Raw genomic sequence first — 15127 nt, 5'->3', positions numbered from 1 at the left:
AAAAATTTTTCCTGAGTGATTAAAAAATAAAAATTACAGTAAAATAATCTTGTAGCAAATAATATGTTTTAAACTAACTTCTAAACAATAATAGCTAAGTTTCAAAATCAACTGTTACATACTTTGTATGACTTAAACAAATTTGTTTTATTTCAGTTTTAAATAGAATCCATGTTTAGGTAGTTTACAATAACTAGCAATTGATACTAAAAAAATCTAGAAAAATTTCGGCATTTTTAAGCATAAATAAACATATATTTAACATAAATGTTGTACAATTCCTATTCATATTTTTTAAAATTACGTTTTTTAAAGTTAAAAGCACTTTTATACACATTTTATAATGTATTTATTCTTTATACCTACGAACTTTTAACTATTGACTTTAACAAAACTATTGTACCTTAAGTATTTTTTCTTTTATTATGATGTTACTTAAAAAAGTCACTAGTTTTTATTATAACTTATGGTTGTAATAGTTTTTGACTGTTTCCCTTTCATAATATTAAGTAAATATTTAATTAACTCTATTAATGCGTGCAAGGCTTTTTATACTTGAAACAATGTACAACCTACCAGACTGCGAATGTTGCAATTTGTTATAGATTAATTATTTAATATAACGTAATTGTTTAGTTTAAAACAACTAATAAAATATTTATTTAGCTTAACAAGAATAGTTCTGAGTTTTTTTTATAAAAACATCGTCATTTCAAGTTCGAATAAACTCAAACTTAAAAATAATCATTAGTGTTATTATTATTTTTTAAAAGTTTGAAACGAAAGAGTTTATAAAAAGGTGCAATTAATAGATTTAACAAATATTATAGTATTAAACACTTAGTTTAGAACATGTAAGTTTCTAAATGTCTACGGTATATAAATTACTAATTAAGTTGTTAAGAAATAAAACAAATAAACTAAAAAAATAGTTAAATAATAAAAAGCATTAAAAGTTTCATTTGCTATCAAACACTAGTCTAAAGTATTTTTAGTTGTTAGTGTAAACAACTATTACCGTCTTCTTGTTGTTATGTAAGCTTATTAACGACTGGTACAGTTTTGTACAAGTCAACTAAGTGTTAAGTGGATAATTGTTTCAGAAGATTAGAAATAATTTTACACTGGAAAGTCCAGTATAATTGACTTACCTCAAATGCAGTTTTTATGTTTTAGCTAATAAAAAGTATTAAACTAAAATTTACTTCAAAGTTAGTATATACTTCAAATGTAGTTTGCAACTTTCTTAAGGCTGTAAGGTTGGTTATGTAAGTTAAAACATATTTTTTACTGCATTTAGTAATATTCTTTTCTATTCTATTAATATTTGTAATCATAATATTTTCTTTAGAAGCAATTTTTCTATAAAGTATTAATTGTAAAAAATGTATTTTGTAATATTTTAAACATGCACTAAGCTGCACCGCACAATCATTATAATTCTGCCACCGTTTTTGTCCTTATTAAAACTAATCAGTCAGACATAATTGTTAAAGATTACATTTGAAATTTGAAAATGTAAATTGTTATCTAAATATTGAAAATACATTATAAGACTATAAAAAACTTTAAACAAAATTAAGAGTTAAACTAAGTTTTCATAGACAATAAATTCATTATTTTTTTTTTCTGTGATGTTTTACAATAAGTCTAAATCGAAAATAAGGGCTTAAAATATAGATGCTATCATAGAATTTAAGCTCATTAAAAATTCTTGATTTTTTTTGTTCAGGAAGTCGTTAGTTTAGATTATACGCATAACTTTTCTACAATCACTTTTTTTTTAATATAGAAAGTGTTAAACACTTGGTTAAAATACTTGTTTAGTACTTAAGTTTTGATCTAGTAAGGTTTTATTTCAATAAAGTAAACATTACAAAAGTATATTAAAGTATATTATACAGTTTAAATAAAGGATAAGAACTCTAGTATTTTCATACTCTCAAATCCTTAAGTTTCAGTTGCAGATGTAATGTTAATTTTATAATCGGTTTAAAATTTTCAATTAAAGTAGTTATGCCTGTATTTTCAAATTAGTTTTCTTTAAACTGTAGAATTTAGGTATTTTAAAAGAAAATTATCTTTGATTAAGCTCATGGTACACTTATACTGGATAATTTATTTAGATTTTGAAATGATATTGATAACTTTTTATTTTAACCTATGATTTTTCTAGATCTTTTGTAAAGTATGTATAAATTTAGTACTTGTCGTAGACTAGTTTTGGATATTCTACAAATTCTACAAATAAACAAAATGAATAAATAAGTTTTATTTTTTTTTAAATTCATTTAAAAAGTTAATTATAACAAAAGTAAAAACATTATTAAACCTAATCGTTTTCAAACTAACTGATTAAAACTTTTGGCTATGTAGAATTTTTAAGTTAATATTTTAATTTTATTTTAATATAAAAAGAAACAAACGTTATAAAAAAAACCTGTTTTAATTTCTGAATAAGCTTTTTTAACATAAAAAAAAAACTTTACTGAGGTGGTGTTTTTTTGTAGCAAGTAGCTTTTCAAGCTTGACTTTTGTTACTGTACTTCAGCAATCGCAACCCTTTCATAAATAACAAGACATAATAGACTATTAAAATTTCTTTTTCTTTACATTTTCAATTACATAATCAGAACTAAAAATGAACAACATAAATGAAGACATTTTCAAATGTAAAAGTTAAGCTTATTTAGTAATTTAAAGTATATGCTTATAAATTATTGGTTTAAAACAGCCGGTCTTAACCTTTTTTTCACATTTTAATCCTTTTTGGAAGTTAACTACTAAATTTATCCGCAATAAACAAAACAGGAGTGTTTAGTTTTAAGGAAAAAACTATATTTTTCTAATCTTAAGCTTATTTAATACAAAAATGAGTAAAATTTAAAGATTTTATTTAACTTAAAAAAACATTAGAATTGAATACTAACTTAGTTATTAAAAATACTACTAATAAACATAAATTTAAATAACTTGCAATAAAAACATTAAGCCATAAAAAAAGGGAATTTAACCCCAGGTAAAGAACCACTGGTTTAAAACTACCACTTAATTAAAAATTGTAGTCAAAATTAAAAATAATTTCACATCAACATCTAATTATTTTTTTTTTTAAATACTAGCTTATAATTTATATCTAATTTTTGATCGAATATAATAGATAATTGTAAGAAAGTTTTCTTTAAAAGTTGGAATTTGATGTTTTTTTTTATAATTTTTGTCGCATGTGCTGACAGGTAACAAGTTGTGTGGCATTCGTTTTAAATGTTTATACCACAAAAATTTTAAAAGCATATAATTATGTGAGAAAACTTAAAAATGAAATAAAGTACTTCACTAAAATAAAAGTTTAATCAAGTTCAATTGTTGTATCAATTTGTGGTATCAAAGTTTTAATTTATTTTACTAAACTGCACTGTTGATTATTTCTAACCTAATATTTAAATCGGTTGTTTCTTAACTTAAATCTCATAAAATCAACTAAAATATTTAAAAAAAACTTCAATGTTGTAGTTTTAACAACTACAATAGCGTATTTTGGGCAAAGCCTAAACTGTTTAGATTATAAAATTATTTATTGTTGCTAATGATTATTATAAAACCACAGATTTTCTTGAATTAAATGTTTTAAGCTATGAGACTTTCATGATTCATTAAATCTCAAACAGATTAAAACTTATTTGATGCAGCAAAACTTGAAACAATTACTTAATACATAAAATGTCTAAATCAAAATTTACAAAGTTTAACTGTCTTTTACTTTTTTTCATTGTTTGTTTAGTAGAAAATAAAACTAACTAAATAAAATAAACATTACTAACAAAATTCAAGCAAGTCTTACACAAAGCTAAAACTTCAAATAAGTTTTGTTTTTGTAATCGAACTATTTACAAAACACTTTAAAAATTTAAAATAAAGAGGCAACTTTGGCAAATAAGTGCTCAATTATGGTATAATTATTTTGACAAAAAGAATAATTTTTACAGTATAAAGGTAAAATGTAAAGAATTCTTGTAAATTTTTGTAAATATGTTTATAAAATTAAATTAAACTTCATTGCTAACTAATTTAATTTACTAGAACACCGAGTAATAATTTTACAATACTAAATAGTATTAATGAAGTATAATTGTAATGTACTCAACTAGTTTACTTCAATAATTAATAAGCTAAGTATTTAATTTTTTTGTATTGAAAATAAACAAAATAAAGTAGTGAGAAGTTGACTAATTAAAACAGTTATGCAATTATACATAAAAATATCAAAATCTACGGCATTATTTAATATCAAAGACTGAGTTTATATTTTAAGTCTACACTGAGTTCAAAAAATTAAGTTTTTTTATGGTCAAAACAAAACTATGAAAAAAAACGTCTATAATCGCAACGAGTTCTTTGAAGTTTAAATTCATGTAAACATTTTTTTTATTAAAGTAGGCAGTTTATTATAGAAAAAAAAATTTTAAGAATTAATAAATTCTATTCTCCAAAATATTTTTGATAAAAAATTAATTTACTTTGAAAATATTTATCTGGCGTTGTTTGCATTAACTTTTTTTTTATGAATAAAAAACAGTATACATATTTTTCAGATACCATGCTATGAACTGAGGATACTACTTTGTTATAATAAAAAAACTTTTTACTTTATTTTAAAGAATAGTGAAAAAATTTTGGTAGTAAGATTTTTTAAAGAAAAACAACACAATCATCCATTAAAAACTTAAATAATCATATAACTATAAAGCACTTGCAATTAAAGTTAATATTACATTATTTTAAACCATTAAAACCATAATTCTGACATAGACCTTTTGCTTAGCCGTTATTGTGCTTTACTTAGTATGAATTTATTTGACATCTTAGTAGATATCTTAAAACTTTTAAGTAATGTTTTATATTATTTGGAGTATCAACACGATTATCATATGTAAAACGCACACATATATATAACATTTAGTTATATATACATAACTTGCTACGCTGAATAAAAAAAAGTGTTTTTTCACATGATTTACAATTAACTTGTGGTATTATGCTGACTTTTTAAAGCAAGTTTATTCGCAAATAAATTATACTAATTAAACTAAGACACAAAAAAACAAAAAATGTTTAGTTAGCTAACTTAAAAGACTAAAGTATACTTGTATAATAAGGAGTTTAACTTTTTTTGTGTCAGTTGTTAATTATTATGTGGCACCGGTATTTACCTTTAAATGGTGTACTAGTTGAGCCATTGTGTTGTTTATTTGGTTATTAAATATATGTTTTTATATTTAGACATATTTTACTAATTTATTTTAATACGCTTACATTTATAAAAATTTAAAGTATTTGAAACTGTATTAGTATTACTTATAAAATTTTAATTTTCCGACGAATTAGTTAATAAAACTTTTGCTGATATGGGAAAAAAACAACAAAATGTTTTTATTACAAATACAATTAATATTTTTTATATACACTAATTAAACTGTAGTTTTTATTAAATAAAACTATTTATTATATACACAATGGTTAATCTAAGTTTAAGTATAAATAAAAAAACTAAGAAAAACATTAACTTAAGACACACCTAGAATTTTTTTAATTCTTTTTTAAACCAACCATATTTAGTTTTCCATAAATTTGACTAAAAACGACTTTACTGTTTATTATAAAAAATTAATCAGTCAACAGCAGTTGGTTTTAAAATTATTTATCCTAGTAAAATGATAACATAAGATTTTATCACACCACTTGGATCAAGCTTTCTGACGTGGGTGCTGTTCTAATTAAAACTCATCAGTCAGTCAAAACCGTAAAATTTGAAATTATCAATATACAAAAGGTTTGTCATGTTTTACTACGAAGCTACCGTTTGCTGGTGTCAGCTTTGTTCTTTTGCTGTGTTATATATAACACTGTCTACTAGGCAAGACAACTGGTACGCTCAGTTTAAATCAGATAAAAGGAAAGATCTATAGAGCCTAAGCCTGAAATTTTGTTTAAGGTTAGACAGCTCAAGTTAGCAACTAATGTCATCAGACAACAAGTTTACGGTAGACTGAGACCCGGTTGCGACTAATTGACGAATATCAATTAGGACAAAACCTGGGTCATAGTCTAATGAAAGCATATGGTCTGATGATCAAAATTATATAATCAAAGCTTTATGGAAACTCAAGTTTGTCTCACGGCACACGTAAGTCCAGGGTTAGGCTCTCAATTTTGATCAAGTTCACAGGCTTGAAGTAAAAAAACTACACAACGTCGTTACAGTTTAACTAAAAATAATTTAATAAACTTGACAAAAATTCTTTTTATACAAATTGTACTAAGTTATAAATATTTATCATAAAAATTAATCATAGAAATTAAGTGAATGAAAATAGTCTGTTATCGTTATTGTTTAACTTTGGATAATTTATCACTAAGTTTTTTTCATTAAATTTTTAAACAGTTTAGTTTTATTTTACCCAACCACTAATACAAACAGTCGCTACTGAAACAAAATATAGTTTTACAAAATTATTTTACCCTATAAATTCTTTTGTCAGCTATTTTTGTTTACTATTTAACCAAAACTGAAAAAAAAAAATATGTATTAAGCGTTAAAAAAATATAAGTCATTTCAAGCTTTATTTATATGAACATTTGTTTTATTAATGGTCTATATAATTTTTATTAAGATGAAATTCAACATATTTTTAAAATAAACTTATGTAGAGTATCTTTTTGATTTAGTTAACCTTTTAGAAAGTTTGAACTTTTTTTGCAATAGTGAGTTTCTTATTTCAAATACAAACATAAGCTCACTTTTATCTAAACCATCATAAAATTATATATAGAGTATTTGTATATGGGTATTATACATCAGATATTTAAAAACAAAAATAATACCAATTTAAACTTTGACAGTTTGGCATAAACTATTTAGTTACAAAAACATACAATTTCTATATTTAGCGATGAGGCTTGTAGACTATGGTAAGTAATATTTACTTGTTTTAATGTATATAAATCTTTCTCGTCAGAAAAAAAACAATTAAGAAATACAAACTTTAAAATAATAAAGCTTAAGGTTTTAATATTGTTTCTTTAGTTTTCTCTTTAGAAGTATTTATAACGGATAGATTAAAATAAAAAAACACTTTAAGTTCTGCTATTAATCAGTAGTAAAATAACGTTTAAAATATAGAAAAAAGTTTTTTTAAAGGCATAAAAATAAAAGTGTTTTGATAATATTTTTACATTAAACATACCCCATGTGTCACAGGTTTTCTTTGTACTAAATAATTTATAAACAAGCAACATAACATTCTTTAATTTAATTTTTTTCTGTTTATCGAAAAAATTCTGTTATACTATAATATTGGTTCATGATAATCTAAACTTTGAATGAGACACAAACAAGAAAAATTCTAAAATGTTACTAAAGTGTTTTTGGTGTAAACAGCAGTTATCGTAAAATAAGCTTTTAATTAGTATATAATTGATTTTTATTTAAAATTTAGTTTAACAAGTTATTAACTTAGGTGGTTAAATATTACTGATGTGGTCTCCTTTAGCCTTACACTAAATTTTCAAGTAGTTATATTTTGTACACTTTATTTGTTAACTGTTTTTTAAATTAAATCAATCAGATATTTATAGAAAGAGAATGTTATATTTTTACATATACTACTTCGTGACTATAAAAGTGAACATTACTTACTGATAACATTAAATTCATATTGATTAAAGGATAGGTTTTAACAGTACTAAAGCAGTTTTGTTATTGCTTTATAAACGCTAAACAAAAGTAAAAACTAATATTTATAATTAGTTTTGAACATACATTTTGAACAGACACTATTTAATAGCACTGGTTTAACATAACATTTTGTTAAAAGTTTTTTATGAACATGACAAGTTAAAGTTTATGTATATCTGATAAAGTGAAGACTCGTTTTTAAAGTTTTAACATTTTATTTTCAAATGATATATTCTACATTATTAAAAATACATTGTTACAAGACAATAAATAAATATTTCATTTTTGAACGTAAAGATATAACAACAAAAAATTAAAAAAAAAATAAGTTAAAAATTTCGGATAAAATTACAGCAGCATTTTCTGTTTTTGATTTATCAAACATTGTTTAACATAAACTTAAACAAAAACTGCGACAATAGATCTTTGTGTAAATGATAAATTATTATCAAAATATTACTTACATATCAAAGTTCGTAAACTTGTTTTTAACCTCAACATTAATTAACTGCTTGAATGTTCTTATTTATTTTTAAACAATAAGAACAAAAATGTTATAAACTCAACAAAAGTTAACATTGAACAACGAAGGCGTAACATTTTTTAATAAGTTTAAACTTTGCGATAAAACCTAAACTTAAAGCTGTTTATATCATATTATAATCGGAGAAAAGTGTTAGCAAAAGTTTAGTTTCAACTTAAACAAAGTTTTTAGATCTGTCTGAAGTAGCTAAAATAGTATTAAATTGTTTTAAAACATTTACTTTGAAGTTTTAGGCTTAATTTCTATTACAAATAAGTAAAGTTTAGTTTGACATAGTTTTATCATTAAAAATTCTTATAAAAAAAAGCTTAAAATATCATAGTAAAAAAAAGTAAAGTTTTTTTTAAGTATTAAAATCTATTAGAAGTACACACATAGTAAGTGAAGTACTTAATTATAAATGGTAAACAGTGACTTTTAATTACGATTTTTCTGAAAATCACAAACGCAGTAAACGAAGACTGCCAAAATTTTAGTAGTTACTTAGTTAAATAGTTTTAATTTTCTCACTTTTTTTTGTTAGTTTAGTTTGCTACACAAAATAAATCAACGTCAACCAACCTAAAACTAGTACTTTATTCAATACCTGAACTGAATGCCATTATAAATTTGGCAAAACTTTGTTTTAAACGTCAAAAAGTTATATACTGCATGTTACAGTTAAAAAGTAAGGAAAACAAGCAATTATTATATAGTTTTTAAGATATAATTTTCGATTATTTGTACAAAGTACTTTAAAATAGTTAAATAAAATTTTTTGCAGCATTAAGACTAAGCTTTTATAAATAATAACTTAAAATTAAAGTAGTTTTGAAAATTTTTTATATATAGTTAAGATGTTTTAATTTAAGTTTAAGGAAAACTACTTAATAAAACATTTAGTTACGATTTTTATCCATAAAAAGATAATTATCATGAAATAATTAAAAGCACAATTATATTTATTAAAATGATATGTTAGTATGTTGTAATGTATTGTTTAAAAAACTTTGTACATTAACTGTTTCAATAAAAGTGTAAGCTCGGAATAGCTTTTAAAATGTTAAGCAGTTATTGCCCGTTTTTCATATAGCTTGTAATAAAAAACACAAAACAATTTTTTTTTAACTGAATTTTACGTAAAAATTGAGGTAGAAGAAAAACAATCGAGGTAGGTTGAAGTGTAATATTTTGAAATTAAGTGAAAATAATTATAATAAACATTGAAAAACGATTTTAAAAATTAAATCATCATAAATAGATAAACAAATAAAAAATGAAACTTTTTTTTATTTTTTTGTAAACTATTAATGTTGTATAACGTGTTTTTTCAAAACTATGTACATTGTATAATAACAAAATAAAAATCTTACTTTGGGACGACTTAAAGTTTTGTGTTACTCTACACGTTTTTATACAGCTTGTCAATAAAAACGCCAAAACGCAAGTCTTCTGTACTGAACTTCAACGGTTATAGTTAGAGCTTAACGTTTAAAATTCATTTTTAAACATAATCATTATATGCTGTTGTTTTAATATATTTTTAAACTAGTTAAACAGATTATTTTCAACTTTTTTTTTTTTTAATTAATGTTTAGGTCTAGAAAAATATTTAACGAAAATTTGTTTGTAAGTATAAATGGTCAGTTTTGTTTTACTTAAAGGAAGTATTTAAACACTAAAATACTTTAATATCCGTAAAATTTATTTAAAATCGATACTTTAAAATCAATAACTTACTATTTTTTTTTTTAATTTGCAAAAATGTATAGTGTTTTAAATCTAAAATTTTGTTGTTTAGACAAAATAACTAAATTTAGTATTACTCTAAAAACCGAAAAATATTAACAAGAAAACAATTTATTTTAAATGAGATATTGAGTACTTTTACGTGTATCACGAAACTGATGTTTAAGTTTGAAAAAAATTTGTAGAGTGATTAAGATAAAAATAGGCGGTTTTAAAGGTTTCTTCTAAAATTTTATCTTTTTTGTAAACAAACATTCCGCACTCTGTGGTATTTTTCATTCGTAATGAATAATTGCTTTATTTTGACCGTTATTTTATTGTAAAAATAAACTTAAACCGTGTTTGATTTTGATCAGTTTTAAAACAATTTTTTTTATTATTGTTTATTGAACGATAAAAAAAGCGCTCAAAAAGTTTGTTTAAGGACCTAGTGTACGAAGGAACCTTTCGGTTATCGAGTCGTACACCACATGCTTATAAAGTTTCTTACGAGCTACTACACATAGCTTTTTTTGTCATCTAAATATAAATCTTTAGTAATGAACAATCAATTAAACGAAATGAAAAATGAAAGAAAATAAAACTAAACGTAAATTAGCTGAATTTTGTGCTTAATAATGTACTATGAATCTTGTTTAGTAACATATGAACTAAAAAATATATAAACAACTTTAAATTTATCTTACTTTAATCTTGATAACCTAAAATTTTAGCTTTTGATTCTTTATTAGTACTTTTGTAGGAAACAGAAACAGTGGTATATAATATTAATTAATACTAAAACCGGATTTTAACAATTTTTTAAACAAACAGCTCAAAAACTAATATTTCAAAGATTCTAGAATAAAAATCGTTAAAGGGAAAAATTTTGTCAAAAGAAACATGTTTGTGTAAAAGGTAAAAATTTAGGAGAACTATTATACGTATATTTTTTTACATAAAACATTTTTATTACAACATTATGCCTACAATGTATCAAAAAAGTACTTTTTTAAATAATTTTTTTTAAACACCACTCTTAGTAAAAAAATCTAGCATTACAAAAAAAAAAACTTGTTTTTTTGACTTCTTTGTTACTATCAATCTGTGTATCACAAAGTTCTAAGATCATAATGATACAAACATACAAACTTGAAATTTTAACAAAGTTCTAAATCAATAAAAGTTAATTAAGATACAAATTAATTGCCGACAAGTTATCAAATTATACAATTAAACTTCCTAACTTATGGGGTAGCTGTAAAATTTGCACGGGCGTACAAATTGCACGAGTGGACAAATTGCACAATTGCACACAGTTTCACGAACACACTTTTGCACGAGGGGATAAAATTGCAAAAAGATAAAACTTTACGAAGACAATTTTGCACGAGCAGACAATTTTGCTCGAGTTTTAGATTTTTTATTAAAATTTTATCTTATTTTACTATCAGTGTTACCCCTAACCCTTAACTTCGGTCGGTATCTTTTTTTTTCTATTATTAACTTATCTTTTTTTTTACTTTCATTGTTACCCCTAACCCTTACCCTCGGTCAGTAGCATTTTTTTTTTTTAATAGTTTTTTATTTTATTGATTCTTTTGATCTATTTAAGTATATAACTTTTAGTTTGACCAAAATTTTAATCTTAAATTATAGTTTAAATAATTTATAAAAAGTTTTGAGTCATACTTTTTGTTTTGCTATCTGTTTCTTTGCAGTTTCTTTTTAAGGTAAAATTAATCATTAAATTGTTTACAAATGTGTTATTTTAAAGATCTTATTTCAATTGCATTTTTCAATTTTTCTCACAATTTTGTTTATAAAATAGCTTGTGAAAATTGAAACTAATTGAAAGTATACTGTGTGAAGTTGTGCGTCAATAAAATTCTTAAAAGTAATTTTAAGTATGTATGCATCACTGCTAGTTTAATATTTATTTTGTTAGGTTTGTAAACTTAATAAATGATAGTAAGTTTACTGAAAGGTTCAAAATTAATTATCCTAAGCTTTTCTGGTATTATACTATGGTTTAAAATGTTTAGTTATAAATTTGAAATTTTCTTTTAAACAATTTTATAATGTATTACAAAATTACTTTGAGAATTTCTTTTTTAGTATCAAGTTTTGACTTTAAACAAAAAATATATGTTTCTTATAATAAAAAATAACTAAGCCGTATTACTACAATACATAATATTTTCAAACATTACTAACAATATTCTGTTTTTTTTTAATTTTAGTAAAAAGTTTTCTATGGAACATATTACCATAGTTAAGTAAAAATTTTCTAGAAGCATAGATTTTTTTTATAATTTGTGCAAACTATTATTTCTTAAATTTATTAGAAGTAAGGCTTTGAAAAATGCACTAAAAAACTCAACTATTACATGTCGTTTATAAACAATTTCTCTATTAAAGCAATTCAAATGAAAAAAGAATTAATTAAGCCGTTATTTTCATTTAAACCGTTTATATTTAATTATTTTGAGTCTTTTAAACTATTCGAATAATCTAGTCGCTGTCAACTTGGGTGAGGAAGCAATTAGACGTATTGTCAAAAATTTAAAAGCGATAGACCAATTTAGTGAAAGAAATAAAAACTTTGATAACACAAACTAATACGTTAATTGAACTTTGCCTAACTTAGTAGTGTGCATAGTGGTAAATCATTACATTATAAATTTTTCACATGTTTAGCAGCTTAAATATTTTGTGGATTAAAATTATTTAAGTTCTACCACACGACCTTGATAATTGTTGTAAAATATAATAATTTTTACAATAATATTTCACAAAAATTAAAAAATAAACTTCTAAAGTATTTTTAAGCCAACAATGATTTTAACAATTTAAGTTTCAAAATTTAGTTTTCTACAAAATATCAGTAGTAGGTTTATTTTAGTACATTGCTGAATTCTCATCCTACTTGTATAGTTGTATTACAACTTGCTGTAACTGTACATAATTACAAAAAATATATATGAACAAAAAAGTAGATTAGTTCAAAAGATATGATACTTTAGTCATACAACTTTTTTAATTTGACAATTTTAAGTACACCTTAAAAACAGATTTTTAAAATTAAACAAGTTACTAACAACTTAATGTACTACAGATATACCTTAATCTTATTTTCAATACACTACAAAGTTCAAACATTTTATAAGACATATAAAGTTTTAGAAATACTAGATGCATTTAATTACACGTCTTTAATTGCAATCTCCTATAAGTTTACAAAATAAAAAGTTAAACAAAGCAGTTTTAGCTTAAATTTCCAAAAAAATTAATTAGCCTAATATCAACAAGTTTACAAACAAAATTAATTAATCAACTAAATTTATTCAGTTTCTTATCTGATATCTATTGTTTATTGTTTGTTTCAAATCAAATCACTTGAATATCATTAGTTTTAGATTTTTTTATAACTCTTAGTCATACTGTTTTATTACAAATAAAAAATGGAGACATTAACTAAACACTCCATTGTTAATTTTTCACTTTTTTTTTACTATATACTTTCAAATAAAAGTACTATAAGATGGTTTTTATTTTTCGTTAAACATATAAGGTTTAGTGTTATGGTGTAAAAAAAATGTAAGCAGCTTATGCTCTTAAACTAAACTGTCAACAGCTACTATTATAAAGCTTTATTTAGTTTGTAGCAGGGGTGTCGCGTAGGGTGTTGCATTGCCGCAATTGCACCACCTTAATTTTTTGTAAAAAATAAATTGAGTATCTATAACGTTTTGTATTTGTTTTAAATAAACTTTTATTAAATTCAAATTTAGACAACGATAGTTTTGCTCACTGCCGCAAACTCTTAGCTGCCTGCCGCAAATTAACTAAATAAAGCAAAATTTCTTCAAGGATTACCGCAAAATACCTTGCGGGAAAAAAGCTAAGTTAAAAATTTCCTAAAACAGTACAGAAATAAGTATCATTCCAAAAGTTATTGTAAACAAAAAATAAAAACAAAGCTAAGCAGAGCAGAGGCAACTCGAGTATAGGCGACTCGAGTAAGGGAAAATCAATCGGAATCAACTCGAGCACCGGTAATTTGAGCACGGGCAACTCGGCAATTCTTTTTTTTTTTTTAATTTTCTGCACCACCTAAGAAAAATACCACGCAACGCCTCTGGCTTGTAGTATAAGTTATGGAAGTTTTAGATTCAGTTTGTATGTTATGTGTATATATTTACAATAAATATAGTATTTTTGTAGATTTAGACACCACTAATGTTTTTATTCTAACATAAGATTTATATCTGGACTCTAACCAAAGCTAGTTTTTGTTTTTTAGTTTATAACAAGCTATAATTCAATTAAGCAGAAGTAAACGTTTAGGCTTTTAGTTGTTTTAAGTATATAAAACATTTTTAACTATTAAAAATTAGAAGTGTTTTTTCGAAAAACTTGTCAAAAGAAAATTTTTAAAGTAGTAAAAACAGTCGTATTTTAGAGTAAATTAAAAACTATACTGTTGCTAAATTTTAAAATTTATAAACTAAAACTTAAAAAATTGTTTATGTTTGTTTGTTGCTTATGCAAACTTTAAAGTTGCAAAAATCTTATAAATAGTTTTACTAAATATCAAACAGAAAAGTATATTAAGTTGATGCAAAATAAAGTTAAACATAGTATGTATTAGTTTTACTCAAATAAAAAAGTTTAAATTTTAGACGTCAGATTTATCAATTAAGATTTTGTACTTTTAACTTTTTAAAAATTTGTTAACAACATAACAATAAAAAGAATGTATCACTAACAAAACTAAAAATTCTATATATACCTTAGCTTAAGTTTTGTTTTAAAACTACATAGAACTTAAAATTTTACTAACTATTTTTAGTTTAATGATTGTTATAAAAAAGTATATATTTAGAATCTTTTAAATATTCATTTTATACAAGGTCAAACATGCTTACTATTACAATATAATAGACAGTATTATTAGAAAAGTTTTAATCTTACTTAAAATTTTAGTGGTAAAATTTTCACACAAATAGTAAAAACATAAGTAACCGAAACTAAAATAATTATATTAAAAGGATGGTATTGGTTTATTTTGCATTTATAACTGTTTAGACATCGTTATCTTGCTTAATTATTTTACAAATCTTGACAGTAATCTGCAA

The sequence above is a fragment of the Thalia democratica genome, chromosome 2 (assembly GCF_965202585.1).
Source record: "Thalia democratica chromosome 2, ktThaDemo2.hap1.1, whole genome shotgun sequence".
Taxonomy (NCBI): domain Eukaryota; kingdom Metazoa; phylum Chordata; class Thaliacea; order Salpida; family Salpidae; genus Thalia; species Thalia democratica.
Note: the sequence above shows the minus strand (reverse complement) of the source record.